Below are 22,866 nucleotides of genomic sequence, written 5' to 3' on the forward strand. Positions count from 1 at the left end.
AAACATAGCCAACACTTCTAAATATTTGCAGGCATAGGAAGGAAAACTCCAATTCCCCACACACACTCCCCCCAGACTTAACTATGCTGGCAAAAGCCCTACAAGAGGTAAACCTGTATGAGGAAGGAGTTCTCTTTTGCTAGTGCGATTTCTCAGTAACTGCTTTACGCTATTTGAATACTTGCAAATTTAAGCTATAGCAGCATTGGACAGGTCTTCACAAACCCTAAGCAGAGAAAGATTCTTCATTACTCCTAGTTGCTGAGTCACTACAGCCAACTTTCAGAGGTGGGAACGGTGAGCTACACATGTTGAAAATCCATCTTTTTCATCACGCAGTCATAGTGACTACTGAAAACAAGGCATCCATATTCATATTTTTTAAAAACCTGTCTGTAAAAGTACACACATAATGACCATATAGAGTAGATGCGAACTGTAAGAATAAGGTCACCTAAGTGAAAAAACAAACGTGTAATTGCCCGTAAAATATTGCGTCTGTCCGGGTTTCAGGAGGAGGGTACTATCTTTTTGCAATACAAACTTACTGGACTAAGACATATAATGCTTTAATGGAATGAGCAGTACTGGGAAAACGGGCAATGACTATAAACCCAGTGCCTTGCTGCAAGTGACAGTGAGTGCTGCAGCTTAGTAGTGCCTGCGTATGAACCAGTGCACAGCCCTGCCTGAGTCCAGCATACACACTACAGTTACTGCCAAAGAATTAAACCATATGAAACTAATTACAGACCGGATTCCCTAGCGCTTTATTTTTTCTTAAGCAAACAATTCCAAGATTTTGAAAGTACCTAAAAACACGCGTCTCATGAGAACTTTGTAGTTAACTATGTTTTTCCTCGCATTTTTTTCTTCTATAACATAATAAAGGTTGATCATAAGTAGAGCAATACTGATCCAAACTAGCCCCAGAATTTCCATTTCTAAACCTTGCCATAAAGCAGAAAGAATTTGAATTTTCCAGTCGCCACGGGAATTCAAAGGAGTAGAGGAAAAAAAATAGTCACTTCAGATAGATGCCAAATCTTATTACATGTGGAAGTTCGAATGAAATCTAAATCTAGGAAATTTATTTTGAAACAAGACACAGCCTGGTTTTGTGAAAACTATGCGGATTTAATACCATGGCAAGACACTGCCGTCAAATGGCTTTAGCAGGTTCTGTTTTCCTTCTGCTAGGATCAATTCACGAGTGGAGTATGTGGGAAGATTTCCTTCAGGGTTGAAAGGGTAATTTAGTTTCTATGGTCCATTAATTTCTTGGCTTCTTTACCCGGTCTGCTCATTAGTGTGAAGTGCAGTGATGAGTCTCAGAACATGGAAGTTGAAACAGCATCTACAAATTTCCTTCACACAATGATTGCAAGACATCTATTAGAATTAACATAGCTTTGAAATGTATTGACCTAGAATTCATACTGGTGGTCTGCATCAATAACTATTTTTACCTTTAAAAATGATACAAATCCAGTTAATTACATTATTCATGGCTTCTCACGGTTATTCATCAGCGTTTAAGCCAACAGGCTTCAAACAGAAAAACTAGTTTTACTTCAGCTGAATTAGTAACAGATGGAGAAGATACACTACCCTCACTCACAAGGTTAAACAGATAATTATGAAAAAATACACAAGTCTGTGGTATTATCTGATCCTATTAACGTTGCACATACAAAGAGTAACATATAGCTGAGTTTAGGAGTAAGCAAAATAATTCAGGTCACTTACAGAACCAGATTTCTCCAGGATTTCTTTCCTTCTGTCAGCATAGACTGCAGCCACTGAGCTGAAGAAACCAAATTCGGCATCATGTGGCACAAATAAGCCATAAGGCTGTCCGTGAGTTCTAGACTCACTCCGAGTAACTCGGAGAGTTACAACTCTGCAGCAGGATTAGCTTGGTTTAAGCACTAACATGATTTGACCCTTTTCTTCCAGAGGGCAAGATAAAAAAAGGCTTTAAATTGAGTTCTGTTAGTCTATTAGAGTTGTCTAATAGACAACTCTCTACTATACCTTTGTATTCTCTATCTATAACACAAATAACAGCCAACCCTTCTGATATGGAGTTAAGTGGCCCAGGCTAAAAGAGGAGTAACAACATGCAAGTGTTAGGAGCAGTCAGAAGAAGATTTAGGATTACCCTTCATGCATTCCCACCCTGCACCTCAGGCATCGTCATTCATTTTCTTTTTTAAACCAACAGTAAAAAAAATGGTATAAACCTGAGGAATGAATAATTCTTTTGTTAGCATCCACCTTCAACTTCAATATTTTAAGTAGATTCTCAGGAGAACAAAGGAATAATTTAAGTAAAAACATACGCATATATTTTTAAAAAGGTTTAATTCAACCAGTTCCTGGGATTTGCCTGGTTTCATCCACCAGGCTTGGCAAGAGAATAAAAACGTCACTAACTCCTGCAGTCCAAAATGACCATACTGGAACCTCCTGGGAGAGGCACCATTTGCAACTCAAGGCACTTGGGTGGGTTGCAAAGCTGCCCCCACACTCCAGCAGGAACTGTCTGCTCCCTGCAGTAGAGCACAACTGTGACTGTCATGTTCTTTCAGGCAAGTTTTCTATAGCAAGCTCCTCTTGACAGAGGGGGGAAAAATTCTTGCAACAAATACACTTTGCCAGAATCCACCACTAGGTCTTTTCATCACTAACAGAACCACGCAGCCCCAGCCAGTGCAGCAGGACTTCACAGGGCTGGGGCTGCACAGGGCAAACTATTAGAACTATCATGAGAGAGCTAATAAAGGCTAAAGAGTGTCCTACACAGTGCGAGAAGACAATGAAGTCCATGGTAATTTTGCCTTGTCCTTGTTCATTTTGCCTGCCTGTATAATTTGTCTTTCAGTTTGCAGCTTAACATCTATGGACAAATTACTACATAGGTGATCCTAGCAAATGTTATTATGGTCAAATTTCAGTCTATTATGGAAGTCAATCCTGTATCACATTTTTCTTACATTGCCTCAGTTGTTTCCTCTTGTGTTTCTTCACACTTCAATGGCGAGGTGTTTTAAGTGATTAGCCTGGCACAATGGGATTTTGACAAGCCACAAAATGATACTGTAGTACACCTGCTTTTGAAGACGTAGATAGAAAACACGAAGCCTGCATTAGAATAATTTGTTTCCTTGGAAAAGACTTAGCCTACCTGCATTCTTTTCTTACTTTCAACAACAAACACTCCCCCAATATTAAAATGGCCTGGGTGGAACAGCTCAGCTAACATTTTTCAGCCATTAGCAAATGTTTTCATAATGCTACTGTTGAAATGCAACATTTGAATCACAAAGATTGCGAATATTCTTAAAATGCTATTATCTACTACGAAGACTAGGTCAGAGTAAGTGGCAAACAAAAATCTAAATACTGATTTAAATTACAAGTTACTTAGCCACAAAATTCACATCTAAAACTAAGCTCCTAAAAATATGACTGCATTTTTGAAGTGCTTCTTGAAATGCAAGCTATATCGTGTGCATTCTGCCAAAATAAAATAGTACCACAACATCGAAAAAAGGAAATAACACACCAGTGATGATGAGAGCATGATATTTCTAAACACACACACATATATATATACACTCATATTACCAGCCTCAAATCATCATCTGTGCAAAAGCTAAAGGTCATATATGGAGGAGGGAGGAAGGAGCCTGTGAGTAAATATAGCCAAACATACAGCATACTTTGGAACCTAATGTCCCACTGGGAAAGTTTTAATATTGTATAGGTACATGACTGGTATACAACTAATGAATTAATGGCAAAACACATGAAAAGTAAGTATCTAGCGTAAGACAGTGTAACACGAATATGTAACATGAATACACAATGCCTGTTTTACATGTATTGGTACATACCAAGGGGTTTTATTAGCAGACGCTCGGGACTGCTGAACTGCTTTGCGAGTGGAAAGTCCAGGAGTGAATTAGGCGGCTTATATGCTAGTTAAGCCTTTACAATGTATCACACAATCTTCTATTCCAAACATAGCTAATACCCACTTTAGGACACAGTCCAAAAGCGTTGCTCAATTTAAAATGGAGACTTCAATTCCACATCCAGCTCAGAAAGCTGAAGTGTCACTGGCAGGCTGCTTGGCTGGGAAAAGAATCTCTTTGAAGCTGCTCATGAGTTTGGAATGTACAAATGAAGACTGTATCCTAATGCAGCCAGACACGGAAGTAAGGACATAACTTCAAACAATCACATGGTTACAATGGCTTCAATGGAATGTGATATTCTGAAATTATGTGCGGCTCAAGTGTTTTTTAAATAAGAACTTGAAGTAATCAAACTGAAGATGAAGGAGTCAGAGTACTATTAATATTAAATCCAGCATGCATCATATACAATACTTTTTACATGATGTTGTACCTGAAACACTCAAAAATGCATTTCTCATCTCACAATTTACTTTAGTTCAGAATACACTGCACTTTTGCCTTCTACAATACAGACGTATATCAAGTCTATGCACATCTTGAGAAAGTCATCCAGAAAACTGTGTTTCCTGACCATCAATCTCATCACAGAATCCCAGAATGTCAGGGGTTGAAGGGCCCTGGAAAGCTCATCCAGTGCAATCCCCCCATGGAGCAGGAACACCCAGATGAGGTTACACAGGAAGGTGTCCAGGCGGGCTGGAACATCCCAGGACCCCCAGGTCCCTTTCCCCTACACTGCTCTCTAATAGGTCATTCCCCAACTTACACTGGAACCTGGGGTTGTTCCTGCCCAGATTCAAGACTCTACACTTGCCCTTGTTATATTGCATTAAATTTTTCCCGCCCAGCTCTCCAGCCTGTCCAGGTCTCTGATGGCAGCACAGCGTCCAGTGTCAGCCACTCCTCCCAGCTTGGTGTCATCAGCAAACTTGCTGACAGTCACTCTATTCCCTCATCCAAATCATTGATAAATATAGTGAATAATACCGGCCCCAGCACTGCCCCCTGAGGCACTGCACTGGATCCAGGCCTCACCTGGACTCTGCCCCATTGACCACGACTCTCTGGCTTCTTCCCTTCAGCTAGTTCGCAGTCTCCCTTCTCACTACTCATGAAGCCCACCTCATGTTAGGTCAAACCTACATCAACATTATTTTGTTTGCATGAAACTAATTTAAAAGAAAATTAACTAAACAGTGGTTAAGTATCCCTTTGCTCCATGACTTTTAGTTTTTTTAGGACAGTTTATTTGCAAGTGTTTGGGTTTTGTTTGCTTTTAATAACATCAAATTATAGAGCATACTGGTACAGCAGGTCCATGGTTGGGGTTTTCCAGCACCGACACACATAAGTGTAATTTATTTCTTCAAACATACCTTTGTAACATTTTATAAGTAATCCAAATGGAGCTGTTCACATGCAAAACTAATTAATAGTGAAGTGTTTACCACATTGTGATCTTCAAGCAATACCATTTGGCTAGGGAATTTAAATTAATTCTAACTGCTGTTATGTAGGTTTTTATAGGAAAAAATATATAGAAAAAGCATTCATTTATACAACTACAAGAGAAAAGCAGCTCTTAATATGCATTTCAGTTTTTCACTATAAATATCTGAAAATTGTCCTCCTTACCAAAGTATCTAGTTAAAAAGAACAGCGGCAACACTTATCTATAGATATGTACAGAAGATGTAACATGTGTGAATATGCCGTAATGCTCCTACAAGCAGCCTAAGCATCTGCAGGCATCATATTCTTCTACTATTTTTACAGTTTATTTCAGTATAAGGGGCCTCTAAACTAATAAACAAACAACGCAAAAAAACAAAGGGCTGTTAAAAAGATAATTACATCCACATGTGTCATCTGTATTAAGGCAGAATTTTAATATAATTTGGTTTGTGCTGTTCTTTGGTACATGGAAGGGGCCATCTAGTAGCTAGAGAAGCCATTATCATAGGAATTCCCTTCTACTCCACTGATAATACAGATAAAAGCTTCTCAGATAGGGTCAGGTTTGCATGGTCAGGAAAAAAGAAAGTAAAAACAGCTTTCTGCTCCCACTTCTCCAGGGAAGGTTGAATATTAGGCTATTAGGTAGTCAGATACATTATTTTATAGCTAGCAAAGCCCTTGGGTAATAAAGAATGAGTGCAACTGCCACAGGCAGCTTTACAGGAAATTGTGTGAAACAATGACAGATGCTCCAGAATTGTTTCAAAACAAAGAACGCCAGGAAGAGCAGTGTGGCAGCTCAGGGCTCTTGCTCATGAGCTCTACTCTCCAGCATGCTGACAGAAACCACATGCATAACAATTGGATTTTTAGATTATGTGCACATACGCACACGCAACCATATGAATGCGATTTTAATAATTCTAGCCACAACTAAAAATTTTAACCAATACCTGTTTCCATTGCTCGAATAGCTGAAAAAGCCTTTCTCGTTTAACAGAAATTGCCTGAGAAGCTGTGAGAGAAAGCTAACGGGAGTGACAAAATTAAAGCTTTCATGTAAAACTTTCAAAAAGTTTAAGTCCTTTTTCAAAAAACACTCAGGTATTTACAATACTCAAGCTCACCCTCAGTTGGATTCAATGTTCTTGACTCACTTCTGAACACGGGACTTACATCACCAACTAACTCTGCAGTTAGATTTTAAAGGCAATTATTTGCTGTTAGACAGAAAAAGACACCAAGCAGGATCTTAAACAATTAATGCCCAACTCCAAAGGAGATAAACATGAAGCAGGTGCCTAAACATGTCTGAAAAGCCTACAAGTAGCTACCAGCATGTTAAATCACATAGATGCTATTATTTGCCTCCAAAAACAAGTTTCTCAAGATCTTTACTGCAGTGAAAAAATATTTTACAGATTTAGGAATAGCTGAAGAGCGATGAGTTTTACACGGGGCAGTTGGGGATCTGCTTGCTATTGGCACAACAATATTGCCATTATTTCAGTGTCATTTGACTGTTTAATAAATAAGGCTGACTCTCTCTGACCTTCTAGTTGTTTTGTGTTTATAACCAACCACGTCTTTTTCTTGCTTTATATATGTTTACATTTCCATTGTACTTTTTTGCTATGAACTGCTTTAATCCATCTATTTGCTTTAATAGGCTACCAACGCAATATGTAAAAAATCATTTGAGTGGCCTTTATAGAGACCTTTATAAAAAGTAATAATATTTAAAAGCTTAACAGTAAAATCACATCAATAAAGTCAGCTCAGTATTTTTCAAAACAAAGTAGTGGAATTTCAGTAATATATGCACCTGCAAAGTGTAGACAGCTGAAATTACTGTAACTTTGCCAATGGCATAAGGACTTGATTTCAACTGTGATTTTAATTGTTTATTAACATTTATAGAAAACATTGCTATTTTTAAAACAGTTTGGTCCAGATTATTTCTTCAAATTATAAGCTCTGTCACTAAAAGAGTAATGCTTAACCCTCTTAAAATAATTCTGACATTTTTCAAGTGTGAAACAACTGTATCGCCAAACCTCTTGTAACATGAAACAGTGAAGAAAGAACAATATCCCCTGGCTCTAAAGGTGGTGGAAGCCAAATATTTTGGTGTAATCTCTTGTGTTTTGCACCAAGGAAATTGCGTGCTTGGCTTTATTAGAGCAGTTCACGATGAAACAGGGAGTGGGATAAAAACCAACACACTTCCAAGCAGCAGACAGGTCTTACAAACATCTAAGTACTTGTCCTGGTTTTGTTAAAAACCAGACCGGTTCTCTTTTAGTGATGTTTCTTTCAGCTCAGTTCTCCTAGGTGGCTGTACTTTTCTGAGGTTTAGCCTGCATATTTTTCCTAGGATGCTGCACTCAGTGCTGATAAGAGACCAACGGAATGCTGAAGAAGCTCGTGTTTAGATTTATTACTATGGTAGCCAAGAAAGACTGATGAGTTTTCCCATGTTCCGTTGTGAGAGGGGCGTGTTTGAGGAGGGGTGGATGAACAGGTGACTAGAACTGACCAGCGCAAGTATTCCATCCCATCATCGTCATACCCCCTATATAAGAGGGTGATCACAGGGTCACTCTCTCTTCGCCCATGGCCGGCATCTGGAGAGGCCCCTGTCTGTCTGTCTGTCTGTCTGCCTGTGATCCACAGCCCTCAGGCCCTGCATCCTGCACCCAGGTTCCGCTTTGCTGTGCAGTCCCGCCCGGGACTTCCGGGGCCTGAGCTGCAGCTGCTGGAGCCGCCAGCCCCGCAGCCCCAGCTCTGCTGCTGAGTGACGCCAGCGCCACATCAGCACTTGAGAGTGGGTTTGTACGTTTTGTATATATCCTCTATTTATTAGTAGCATTAGTAAAACCCCTTAAAACTCTCCAACTTGAAGTCGAAGTCTCTCTTCCTTTCCCCTTATCTTTCCAATCATCTTTCTGATCTAAAGGAAGGGGTGGTGGGAAGTGAGGGGATAACAGGGAGCGTCTGCCACGGTTTATTGTCCCCTTGCTTTAAACCATGACAGTACTATAAACCTTGCTGGCAGAAAGCAGAAAGGCATTATGACAGGCTAAAATAAAGCAATGCTATTTTTAATTTTTTGTTGCCGGTGACTGTACTGTACCAGAAAGAGATTCTAATATAAGTATGGAGGTTTGGTGAAGAGTTTAATCGATCCATCTGCTCTCCTGGAGAGTTGAATTTTTCTGTCATACCACAAGAATGAGAAACCTGTAGTATATGAAGCTGTTCTTAAAAATAAATATGTAATCAAAACAACTATCACAAAAAACATGCCAGCAAACAAATTCAGTACCATCTCAAAACAGCGGTTTACAGTTTTCAACTTGAACAAGACAAAAGTCACCAAACTAACACTCTTATTCCTAGATCTCTGTTATGACAGTGTATTATAAAAGAACTGACTAGTTTATTTTTCAGCTGAAAGTAAATCATCTCCACTCACACAAGACAGTCATTCAAATTCGGAAGAACTCTTGAACTAGACATTTACATCCAAAATGAATCTTCAAAGATCATTAAGTGCTACACAAAGGGAAAATGAGGACATGGCGGAAATTACCAGCGTATGTGCGACATGACTGTGAACACTCACATTTCTGTAAGAATAGTGGCCTTCAGAAGATGAAGGACAACTGAAAATCCTGCTATACCGCATACTTTAATACATATTAAAACAAAATCCTCTGTAATAGGAGATTTAATCCCATTAAGAGTATTAGGGTTATCTCCTGTAAATAACATAAAAATGTTGTGCACAGAGTGAGGGAGTGGATCATTAAACTCATTGGCTAGTAGATTTTTTTACAACATTTAATTCCTTCATTTAGAGTGGCTTCTCCTGTGGTAACTTCCATCAGTAAGATATTTATTTCTCTATCCATTTTTCTGATTGATACAATAAAGGTCCTGCAGGTTTGGATTAAACTGTATTAAACAGGTCTGTGCAGTAGTTTACACATTGCTCCAGCTTTCTTTGATTAGTTCATTTTGTTCTCTCGTTTATACAAACACTACAGCTACTTAAGTACCTCTCCAGAGATCACTTAGCCTCCTTTGATTTCTTCACAGTATTGAGACACAGCCCTTGACTTAACTTCGCATTTAAAAGAAACGTCACAATTATTAAGGCTAAATAATGAGAATTAGAAGAAAAGGGGGAACAGCATGGTAACAAATTCTGCTACTACTATGATACTGCAATGTACATAAATATTTCTTAGGGATTCTGGCTTTGAACAAGATATTTCTGGCCAGGAAAGAAGTTCTTGAATCTGTTGTAAACTTTTCTACAGAGATACCTCAGTTCAGAAAAAACAAAAGAAAAATTCAAGAAAAACATGAAAGCACAAAAATATTCAGAATTTGGAAATGGATGCAGAGCAAACAGAAGATATCATTGCAGTAGCCCAGAAAATCACAAAGTATCCATATAAAAGCAGGTGGCATTCTGAATCTCCTGAATGTAAAGGAATCACGGTAGACTTGAGAGATGCACAAGGAGGTAACAAGAAACATAAGAAAAATCACGAAGAACGGCACATAAGGTACAATAAGGAGTCTTTGTTGTGAAGATTAACTGCCCAGGGAGAGAGCAGATGTGTACTAAACTCTAAAGGACTGAGAAAGGATATCGACAGTTAAATTCTCTCCTTCGTACAGGAAGCAAAAGCCCTAACACCACACCAATGTAGGAAAAAATTAAAACATAAACCCCTGAACTTTTTTCCTCCCATTGCACAGATGAGCTATGGTATTAATTACCAACAAGTATTTGTGCATGCTGAAATTCTGTGTGGGTTCAAACTCAATTAAACTCACAAAAGAAAAATTCATCAACAGTTGTTAAACACAAAAATATGTCAAGTTGTGTTGCCAAAACCAGCAGGAAGCTGACCTAGTGTACAGAAAAATAACTGTATTCTTGGCACAACCTTACAGTTTTCCCTAAGCTGTTCCACTTTTGACCACTGCTGGAGACAATTTCTACGTTAAGGGATTATTTAAGAAGAGTATCTGGGTATATTTCTTTTTAAGAAACTAGAAGCACTTAATAGCAGACAGCTTCCCGAAACATCCGGAGTGACTATATTACACTGCTTTTATCTTACTTGGTTGAATGACACATCTCTTTCATGGCTGTGTCCAAAGTAGACAGGATCTGAAACACTTCAGGCAACATTTCTGCTCCTTCCTAAATTAAATCTTTTTCTAGGGTTTGGGTGGGACTGTAAATAATTTCACTTTACGTCCCTGTGCTAGGAAACTGTTCTTCAAAACATCAGACTCTAAATGTGGTTTAAGCAAAACTGTGTGTGCACACAGGCATGTTTCTACATAATGTTAAGACTAGTAAAAAGTTCCATACATTAGACATCCAATTCCATAAATTAGACTGTTGGATCCCTCAACAAGGAAAAAAAATATTTTGATGTTCTTCCTTCAGATTTTCTCCATCAGCTTTCTAGTGAACAGATGGAAATTATATAATTAAATGTACTGATAGAATCATCCAAAAAACACTTGCAGTTCTCACGTCTTTAACAGCTGGTAACATAAAGAGATTAAAACCCCTCAAAATAATTTTTGCAGCTTGTTCTCTTCAAAGAAGATAAAAAATGGCTATGTCCTTTTCAGGAAAGACAAGCCAGTAAGGTGTGGTGGTGGAGGTGCTCTTTATGTGAAAGAGCAACTACAATGTACTGAGTATTGTCCAGGCACAGGTGAAGAGCGAGTTGAGAGTCTACAGGGGAAAATTAAGGGGCAGGCTGGCAAGGGTGATACTATTGTGGGCATCTATTATTGGCCACCAGATCAGGGTGAGGAAGTTGACGAGGCCTCTACAGACAGCTGAGATCAGCCTCACAGTCACAGGCCCTGGTTGTGGTGGGAGATTTGAACTTCCCTGATGTTTGTTGGAAGGACTGCTCGACCAGCCAGCCAGTCTAGGAGGTTCCTGCAGTGCCTTGACGAGAACTTTCTGATGCAAAGGGTGGAGGAGCCGACTAGAAGAGGTGCACTGCTGGACCTCATCCTCACTAACAAGGAGGGGCTGGTTGAAGCGGTAAAGGTTGAGGGCTGCCTTGGCTGCAGCAACCATGAGATGGTGGAGTTCGGGATCTCATGTGGCAGGAGCAGGATAACAAGCAGAATTGCAACCCTGGATTCAGCAGGGCAAACTTTGGCCTTTTCAGGCAATTGCTGGGGGAAACCCCATGGACAAGGCTGCTTGAAGGTAAAGGGGCCCAAGATAGTTGGTTAGTGTTCAGGGACTGTTTCTACCGGGCACAAGATCAGAGCATCCCGACACGTAGGAAGTCAAGGAAGTGAGCCAGGAAACCTGCGTGGTTAAACAGGGAACTGCTGGGTGTGCTCAAGTGGAAGGGGAGAGTTTATAGACCATGGAAGGAGGGGCTGGCCACTTGGGGAGAATATAAGGCTGTTGTCAGAGGGTGCAGGGACACAACTAGGAAAGCTAAGGCCTCCTTAGAATTAAACCTGGCGAGAGGGGTCAAAGACAACAGGAAGAACTTTTTCCAATATGTGGCAGATAAAACTAACACCAAAGGCAACGTAGGCCCACAGATGAAGAAGGTGGGTGCCCTGGTGACAGAAGATAAAGAGAAGGCAGAGTTACTAATACCTTCTTTGTGTCTGTCTACTCTGCCGGAGGCTGTCCTGAGGAGCCCCGTACCACTGAGGCCCCAGAGGAAGGCAGGACAATGGAGGAGTTTGCCTTGGTTGATGAGGACTGGGTTAGGGAGCAGTTGGCAGTCTGGACACCCATAAATCCATGGGTCTGGATGGGATGCACCCGCAGGTGCTGAGGGAGCTGGCTGAGGTCATTGCTAGACCACTCTCCATCACCTTTGCCAAGTCTTGGGAAATGGGAGAGGTGCCTGAGGACTGGAGGAAAGCAAACGTCACTCCAGCCTTCAAAAAGGGCAAGAAGGAGGACCCGGGTAACTCTAGACCCGTCAGCCTCACCTCCATCCCTGGGAAACTGATGGAACGACTTCTCCTTGGTGCCACCTCAAGGCATATCAGGGATAAGAGGGTCATTAGAGGCAGTCAACATGGCTTCACCAAGGGGAAGTCGTGCTTGACCAACCTCATTGACTTTTATGAAGATATAAGATGGATGGATGATGGCAGGGCAGTGGACGTGATCTACCTTGACTTGAATAAGGCATTTGACACAGTCTCCCACAGCATCCTTACAGCTAAACTGAGGGAGTACAGTCTGGATGATCGGGTAGTGAGGTGGACTGGGAACTGGGACGTGGGAAACCCAAAATACATTTGAATTACCACTTTGTCCTTCCAAGATTCTTCTCCTACAAGTCCTGTCACAACTGTGGTCAGTGGCCATGAGGATTCGTCTCTCACTCTCCCGTGTCATGAATCATGAGAAGTCCTTGAATGATCCTCATCACAACCTACAAAGTGGCAGCTCCCACTTCTCATGAAATGCATCCTCCTCGCCTTGGGGAGGAAATTCTAAAAGGAAAATTGTCACCATGACATTCAGACTGAGAAAAAAAAAAAAAAAAAATCAAGGCAGTGTAATTTTCTTCATGCAAGTTTCAGTTTTCCCAAATATTCTGGTATCCAGTAATGCACTGCTGAACTTAAAGATGGTCATTATTACACAAGATACCTCAACAAAACTGCTCTTCAGTCCAAATCTGAACTGGTTCTTCAAAATCCACAGAAAACTTGAACAAGAAGCCAAGAGGGAAGTCCACTCATGGAGGAAGAAAATATATTGAAAGTAACACACTGAAGAGGTTCACATAGACATTCCCAAACCCAACAAAGCACAAGGAATTACTGTTTTCTTTCTTATAGCCCACCAAGGACCAAAAGGCATTGCCACACGAGTGATGTGAGATCAGAGTGTACATCATCTGCAACTCCTTGGATAGATGAACCCTGACCAATACATTGACTGAAGTAATTCTACGCATAGATTCAGGATTTCCAGTGCCTTTCTTCTACATAATGTAAACACTTTGTAACTGACAGATGCTAATTCAAAAGTAGAACTTTAAATACTGAAGAACAGTATCTAAATCCAAGTAGTAAAATGGCAAATCTGCATAACATAACACATAACAAAGCAGTTTGCACCACATTTTACCACAGAGGTAAGCCACGATGTTATCCACTGCTGCAATGACAAAACACGATGTCAGTAGATGGCAGTATGAAGCATATTTTTGGTAAAGAACACGAGTTTGTCAAAACTCAAAGAGATGAGCTCTTTGCTGGGCACTTGGAAAACAAGGTCTACTCCTTAGTAATTACTCAGTCTCTGCTTTACTATCAGGGTAAAGTCTAGAGAGACTAAATGCTGTCTGATTTATTACAGGAATTTTTGAATGTTTATTGATTTTTCAGAAAGAAAATTTAACATAAATATAACACCTGCTATGACTGACAGTATGAAAGCAGACTGCCTATAATCTTAAATCAGAAGCAAGAGAGCCATACAAGTGGATATATCCAACCTAGAGTTACACAAGTCAGTTCGGACACGAATACAGCAAACGGCTCCAGCTTTCTCTCTCAAAATTTTATCCAGTGTTTGCTCACTTGTCCAGGATTTCTCAATTTGGTTAGCGCATACACTCAGAGCATATAAAGTCACTTCTTTGTCACACTAAGAGGACTTGAAAGTTTCCCAGCACTGGTGATTGAGAAATGACCTGCTCCTCACACGCTCTTCAGCCGCCTCAGGCTTAGACCACCTAGAACTTGTCTGAAGTTCAGACTAAAGGAACCAGATGTACTTACTGTATGACTCTGAGCAGAACAGGAGGGTTTGTTTAGAGATTTTGCCCACATAGGGCAAAATTCCTCAACAATTCATCCCAAAAATCTCAGTTTGAGGGGGCTATGCAGGCAACCGATCACATATCTGTTGCCAGAATCTCATCTTGCCGGTGCATCCTGTCCAGTTCTTTTCAAGCAAAAAGCCAGACTTTTTCCAACATGAGATTTTGCAAAGACAAAAAGCCTAGTCACCAGTCAGTACTACTTGCTATAATGCGCTCAGAGAAAGCATCCAAGAATAACAACCAGTGGCTGTTTATTAATGAAACTTTATCCAGTTTGTACCACTAAATGTAACTGCTTTAACTACAGCTCCTCCTGCTCTAGACAGTTTTACAAACAAATATTACTGACCTCAGAACAGTTCAGTTACAGTGATTATGCAGGTACAAAGAATGAACCCTCAGAAGCCAATAGGAGGGAGAAAGGTGGGAAGAAGTAACTTGAAAGCCTTAGCGAGCTTTACCTCTGTACTTTCAACAATGGACTGGAGCCATACTTCAGAACTTCTTTTGCTTTACTCAGTTGCCAAGTAAATTGATGCTACCAGAGTTCATTAACAATGATATATTTTAAGATGTATCGACTCTGTAATTATTGTACATCAGCAGATCAGTCTTCTGTAATGTTCATCTTATTCCTGAAATGGATAGCCTACAGCTTACCGGTTCATTATTAAAAGGAAAAACACAGGCTTATTTATATTACTAGTCCTATACAAAAGAAATTGTTTGCATAGCCTTATTTAGATGATATACAATACCTCAAGTGTTCATTCAAGTTCCCTGTATTCTAAACTAGCAGTAAGTGATACCAAAGACAAGCTATTTTAAAAGTGTGTTATTATCCCAAATCTGAAAATTTAGTAAACCGAAACATTAAATGCATTCAAAGACTAAGTCAAATTTCTCTTCAACTTTACGAACAGCTCCAGACAATTATCTTTTAAAAAGAAGCATTTCTGTAACTTTTTTTGTTATGTCAGTCACAGAATAGTCAATTTATATCACATCATCAGATGATTTCTTAAACAAGAAACCTGATTGCACAACGTGTAACGGATACTTAGTGTGGTATTGCACAAAGATGACATTATTTTGCAATATTTTAAGATAGTTGTTTCTCCAGACTACTGGGATGCACAGAACACTGTGCTGGCATAATATCTGCTACAGCTCACATCAGCTACACACAACCAAACCTGATCAGGAGGAAGACTAAGGCTGGGAAATAGAGATTTGGGGGAGGGGAAGGAGAGAAGAGAGTCTGAAATCACAATTCCAACCAGTTACAATGGCATTAATGCTTGAAGGTGTACTAGCAGACAGACTAACCAAGAATGAAATGCTTCCATACTGGCTAAAAGGAAAAAAAAACCTAATCAAACACAGTGCAGTACAATCCCATTTGACTCCCAGTCTTCAGAAAATAAGGGTTAGTAAACATTTTTTTAGTGAACATAAGTCTCAGGAAACAGTTTCAGAGTAATTGATCTAGGTAACTGTTCTGGAACAAAATTGTATTTCAAGATTAAGTTATTTTAAAGAGGTATAATAGTGTCACAAAAATAAATGAAAAATATATTATTGTTGACCGAAATAATTGAATGGAATTTCTTTCAACTGAAGTTCTCTCCTGTTTTCTGAGAGAGATTGAAGAATTTTTTGGCTTTAAGCAGCTATTTTATGTGGGAATATGAGGAAACGTAGTTACTTCTGAACCGGACTGAAAACAAATGCTGTAGTGGTGCTGTTTTTGCAGAACTAAAAGACAACATACTGCCTAGGCTGATTTTAAATCAGTTTAATCACAAAATCCATCTTGATTTTCAGAAGTTCAAGAAAGCCAATATCTCCTGTTTGCGGAGGTTCTTGCAGCACAGCAAGCAGAGCAGAGCAGCCCTAACTACAATTATAGTTGCAACAGATTTAAGTATTCAAAACTAAGGCCCTCTAAATATCTACAAAAGCCCTTAAGTCAGTTCATTACTGATACAGTAAGTGACAACACTTGTGTTTGGCAGACAGTGCAACTGGGAGTCCTGACAAATCTAATTAACAGCACATCAGGGGCACTTAGTTTATCCTTTATATACAGTGCCAATAGTGAGTGTATAATGAGAAAAGGAGCTTAAACATTAGTGGGGCTTCACTAATTGGTCACCAAGTCCTGATTAAGCCAGGCTTCATATATAATTATTGAAGTTCAAGCATCTGACACAAGTGTATCTAGAAACACTTAATGAAGATACTAAGTCACTTCTAAACTACATAAATAAAAATAAGGCACAAAAAAAGAAAAAGTAACAGACCACAGAAATACACAGCTCTGATTTTCTTGAACTACTTGACACTTCTATACCCCTAGTCCAAAATATTTCAACCAATTAAATAACTATATTTGAAAAAAGTTATGAAAGTGTGAAACAGAGTTCAGTATCCCAATTACATTAAATAATGTAAATATTTGAAATATATGTAGGCATCCTCATAAACTTATGTATGTAAACACTTGTATATTCAATAAATGTTGCCAGGAAATAATAGCCACAAGAGGTTTTACTAAATTTGTTCATTTACATTCATTAAATCAGTAAAAAGATCCTTAACTTCCAAATTCTAGAGATAACTGATGTGCATTATAAGCAAAGTGTATGCCACCATATCCCCAAAAGGGTGAAAGAGATGACCTGAACTGTGTACCTGGCTGCACATGGAAACACGCAGAACCTGACACACATACCCCGTGGATCCCAGCTTCCTTAAAATCCTACAAGGAAATGGTGGGTATAAAGATACGCTGAAAATAGATGGATTCAGAGTATATCAGAAAGAAAAAGGCAATCCAGAATCTCAGGCACCTCACTAAAATCAAACCTGTGGAAGCTCCATGATACTGTGATAGCACCTGCAATACTAATACTGGCTCACAAACAGCACAGGATAACAGGCCACCTTGAAAGGCAGCGGACTAGACGGTATTTTCCTTTCTCAAGACAGAAAGGGATAAGAATTCTGCTAACAATTCATTTCAAACTGGTATATGCTGGTGTATGTTTCTGTGTTAGAAGCTCCCTAGGTGCCAAACATCCTTTTACAAGATTCTGCCACACCAGATCACCGACCTTTGCCAATTCTGCTTCACACCCTCCTACCATCCACATTTTGAAATTTCTCTGTGAAATCAGAGACCCACGATCTACACTGTGGCTGCCAGAGACAGGCAGGCACTGCACACCACACAGTGCAAATACCACAATAACTTTTACTAGCAGCAGTCCCATTTTAAGATAGGGCTGCAGCCATGCAAAGAGGTCACTGCAATAATAGAACCCTTGCTATCAAGACAAGGGTATACTAGCAAAGAAGGAATTTCAAACTCTTATCTATTAACAAAATACAAAATATGTCAGAATTGGAGAACCAATGGAACACCTATGAACAGCCCATGTGTTTTAGCTTAGCTGTCTGGCTCAGTTCCAGGTATTCAGCAAGCAGCTGTGTAGGATACTCCAGAGCATCATTTTGAATGAGCTGCAGTGGGTGCATGCAGCACTCTACAAGCACTGCTCCAGTGACATGTGTCCCCTAAAGGCAGTCATTCTGTTGTTCACAGGACTTTATCTTGATTGGCAAGAGTCAAGGAATCTCAAGAATCTGTGCCTGGGGTTGCTTTGCCACTGTTTTTTTAATGCTCTTAGGCCAGGAAAGGAAGATGCAAAGGTTGGGTGAAAGCAGCGGGCAGTGGGAGCTGCTCCAGGGCTGCCAGTCTACCTGCCAGCCTCACTGACTGAAGGACAGGAGCAACAAATACCGGCTGTAGTTACACACCACCGCAGAGAGCTGTGCAGAGGTAATGCTAACTGGGTCATAAATTTAATACAGTCAATGAAAATTTTACAATGTGCTCTGGGAGAGTTCTTACCATCTTTTAGGAAATACTGTTTTATTATTTTCATTATTAAATTATAAACAGACAATTGAATACAGAACACTCCTTAATTTATAGCTTCTCTAGAAAGTCAGTTGGGTAATAAAGTACACCAACATTAAGAACTTCAGTTCCAAATGTTTTTTCCTTGCACAGTGTGCTAACCCACACAAATACAGTACATGAGCTTGGTGTGTGTTTTTACTGAAACCACCAGTAAGACTGAGAAGAAACCTGAAGGTAAACATGACATCTCAAAATTTAAACCTCAAAAATATGAAAAAAAAACTGTTTGGGAACTAAGTCCCTTCAATGAAATAAAAAGATTATTTTTACAACAAGGGTAAGAAGAATTATTGAAGAGTACGCAGTATTTCTTATTACTGAGTATTTCTATCACATTTACTGACAAGTCAGGAATTAGCATACTTTATTTAAAATAAAATCAGATTGATTTTTATTATTTTCCTTCCTCATCTTTCCTCATTTATGATGATGTTGGTTGGCAACACTATCCATGTATGTTACTATAGCATCACTAGACACCATTTTCAAGAAACGCGTATGATGACAGTACTGACATTTTTTAAGATATAGTTTTAATTTATTGTACAAGCAAAGGAATGTCCAGAACTAAACCATTTAAATTATTTTTCTCAAATTCACGAAAATAAAACCCACCAGTTTTACAGTGAGACACTCTCACTGGATTGCAGTGCACAATCAATCAGTTACCATTCCTCAGCTGAGGAATTAAGACCTTATTAAAAATTTAACCAGATCACTTAAACTTGTTTCACCATGCTTTTACTGAATGATGACATCATTTAATGAAACACCTTAATACTATATGCCAAAAGACACTATCTCTGTAATGCCATGTGCCGGGACCAAATCTCCGCATCAGGTTCGGACAAGGTGCTCCAGCCTCAGGCAGGCACTGGTGCCACTGGTTCCCAGTTCCTCCTGGCGCAGCACTGCTGGTTTTCTCTAGGGCTCACTACATCTGATGTTTTTAGACGTAGATACTGACTGACAGGAGGCCCTAGCATGCCAGACAGTGAATGCAGCTTGCAACATTGCTTGCAACACTGCCGAATGTCAATTTTGCTATCTCTTATCTGGATATTCCTTGGACAAGTCCTGTGATTATTCCCAGGAAACTGAAGGCAATGATCACTTCCAGGACCTCAAAGAGAAGGCAGTGCTTAAAGTGTCTGCAGTCTTCAGCTTTGGATGGCACTGGTTAATGCCTGATTTTGATGGTCGCAAAGAAACAAACACAGCTCCCGAGCAGAACTGGATACGGATGTACTGACTGAACTTTGTTACAGTGCTAAAACTTAATGCATTAGATCTAAGAGAGGAGAGCTGCCATGAGAATGCTCAGGATACTGTATTGCTTAAAATTCAGTCCATGCACTCATAATTCAGAAATTTCCATATTCTATCAGCATCGCATGAGGTTGTCATGCTCAAATGTCTTATGGGACAGTAACATAAACAGAAATCTCTTTGAGACTGAAATTAAAGGACTATATTTCATTGCAACCTAGCTGTAATTCCACTCTTGACCCCGCACTGTTTCAAGTGCATGGCCAAGTGACTACCTAAATACCATCCCTGTACTTCAGTCTTCTTACCTAATAACAAAAAGAAATAAACTCTACTTGAAAATATTACATTCAATAATTTCTTCTAAAGCCTAAAAAAACCTAACAGACTTTTGGAAGAGGGTATGATCCATTATTTAGGCTTAAGTTATTTAAATGACAAAAAGTTAAGCAAATTAAAACCAGCTTAACTGATCTTGCTCATACAGTTCAAAACAAACTGATTGTTTTTCCCTCATTTCCTACTGCACACCAAGAAAACAACCACTAAAATAGTTAGCAAAGATTCTTGCATGAGCTGGTCATAAATTTGTCAGTAAGATGTTTAACATTTTATGGCGGTGCTTTATGAAACCCAAAACCCCTGTACAAAACTTGGAAAGTGATTCTGAATAAACTGTGAGGATGAATTTTCACCACACAGTGGAAGGCGCTATCAGTGCTTTGTGTCACGCACATTCTGTAAACTCCAAACACAGTGATCTCCCGGTCTCCTCTAGGAAGTTGTATCAATACATAAGCAAGATTGCCATTTTCCAGCAGTAGCGTGGAACCGTAGAACAGACAATAAAACATGAAGAATCATTTAGTAAGTGACACACATAACACTAAGATACCAAAAAAACCAATAATACTTGGGAAAGAAAACCCACAAGTTCTGCGCTAAATTTCCTGTCAAAAACATCTGGTTTGCACTGTAAGCAAAACAAAACCTTGTACAGATCCGTCTGCAACTCCCTCTGCTGTTCCCTCATCCCTCCTGAAGAGACCACAAAAGCTCATCTTGCATATTGTTACCAATACTGCCCGGGAAGGTCGTCTATTGTTCTCAGACTAACTAGGTCACAGCCACTGCCATGCTCCACTTCATCTTTGACTTCATTCTAAAATCACAGACCTCCCCGCCCTCCTCCTTTCATGCCATTCACAAAAATCACAGGTCCTGAATGAATTTACTCCTTGAAAACCAGCCACATAAGTTTAACTCCTTCCCTGTTTATTTATTCCCAGTCCAAGACTTTTCAGTAAATTCCTGAAAATAAGTAACTTGGGATGTCAGAAATCGAAGATTATTAACTTTGCCTTAAGTACAAGTCAAAAAGCGGACTTTGCAGTGATCTGTCTTTCTGTACCAGAATGACACCTGCTCAGTTTTTCTCCATTCGGGGGGTGTGTATGTATATATGTATACCGTGGAAGAATGCAAACCCCCTCCCTCCTTCATCATGGAAGGAGTAGACACATCTCCCTCTCTCTGCTTGAGGCTAACAGCTTCTTTTGTTTGGCCCCAGAGCCCCCTGGCCAGGGCTGTTAGGAGAAGGGAGCGCCGAGGCGCCAGGGAGCCGCTGCGCACCCGCAGCCAGTGTGGGGGATGTCTGGAAGCTTCAGGGGCACCCACAGCCAGTGTGGGGGTGCAGAGAAGCTTCTGGAATGCCCACAGTCAGATCTGATCAGGCTATAAAAACGGGATTCTCGCCGAGGCTCTGCCCCTTGTGTGGGACCTCTTGGAGTTACGAGCTGAGCAACTGCCGCCAGGAGCCACTGACCGCCCCACTCCCCCCCAGGACGGAGACTCCGCTTGCCTTGCTGCCACATGTGTGAGTAAAATTAACCCTCACAGGATTGCGAGTGTATCTACTTTCTGTGCACATTTGCACGTGTATTTATACTTTCCGTGCACATTTGCACTTATACTTTTCATGCTCAATACGAGCACGTGTATAAATTCACTCTCGCAGAATCGCGAGTGTATTTTCCTCCCATGCATCCACATAAGCACATGCAACATTCTGTGCGCATTTGCACATGTTATTTCTCCTCGCAGGATGGCAAGTGTATTATAAATTTACCATCGCAGAATCGCGAGTATACACTTTCCGTATCCAATACGAGTACGTGCATTCCTTTAAAATAATCGCACACCATGTTCAGGCAAGTGTGTACTCCTCCCGGACTCAGGGGCGGCTCCAGCATTGTTTTTGGTGAAGCCACATGTACAGCATGTGGCGACTTGGAGCAAGTGTGTCAGACAGAATTTATACGGAATTAATGTGAATTATTTTGTGTAAAGACAGCTTTTTGTGCTGTACTGAGAAAGCAAGCTTAAAAGATGAAATAAAAAGGGCCTGGACAAATTAGTCCCCAAAGCCTCCTACCATCTGCTGCTACTGTCCTGCAGTTGACTCCTGTCAACTTTTACAGGCTTTACTACCATCTTTCAGTAAAATCAGTTAACTCCAATGTTATATTTATAGTAGAAAAATAAACCTGAAACAATACAAAACCAAATTAGGCCTCAGTTATTATTGCTGAATAAATGCTTTAAAAATGAGGTATATCCGTAGGATCTATAGTGACAAGTACTTTACAAAAAAAACCGTACAAACCAAAAAAACAACATTATCTTCTTCAAATCAAAACTTTACCCTTCAATCCTAAAATTCTCTAGAATTTTATATACAGGTATACTTCAAACATAATTGAAGTTCAACACTAATTCATTTTTTGTAACATGTCCCAGACCAGACATATTTATACGCATAATGTACATACAGTTATAAATGTAATTATCTCCTACAGATCACCTGACTGTACAAGTAATTCAGATTTACACACATGTAAATAAGACACAGGACCTACTAATCTGCCAGAATACTAAAGTAATGATACCTTCCATGCCAGTGCTGCTGCTTTTGACAGACACCGTCTACTGTATCAGATGTTTCAGTTATTAAATAGATATACACCAGCAAAATACATGAGACTCATAAATACATTTAAACTGAGCACTGAGGCTGCAGTAAAATTGATAAAACAAATAGCTTTTGCTGAAATTAGCTGTTTCCCTTTTCCAGAAGCTGGAAAAGACACCACTTCTTATGTCACTTTAAGGAATTAATCTTCCAGAAAACTCAACCAGATATTGGCATGATCAGAAAAGCAGCAGAGGAAACACAATGGAGGAAGGTGGTTACACAGAGCCAGGACAGAGAAAGGTACAGAAA

The 22,866-nt window shown here is 39.8% G+C and overlaps 1 protein-coding gene and 1 long non-coding RNA gene across 2 annotated transcripts in view; one reads left to right on the forward strand and one right to left on the reverse strand.

Moving 5' to 3' along the window:
* The window catches only part of MED13L (mediator complex subunit 13L), a 189,757-nt gene that overhangs the window by 74,735 nt on the left and 92,156 nt on the right, over positions 1–22,866 (reverse strand). The gene's annotated exons all lie outside the window — the stretch shown is intronic.
* Positions 1–22,866, forward strand: part of LOC135575648 (uncharacterized) — a 270,723-nt gene that overhangs the window by 835 nt on the left and 247,022 nt on the right. The window lies entirely within an intron of this gene.

The sequence above is a fragment of the Columba livia genome, chromosome 17, assembly GCF_036013475.1.
Source record: "Columba livia isolate bColLiv1 breed racing homer chromosome 17, bColLiv1.pat.W.v2, whole genome shotgun sequence".
Classification (NCBI taxonomy): domain Eukaryota; kingdom Metazoa; phylum Chordata; class Aves; order Columbiformes; family Columbidae; genus Columba; species Columba livia.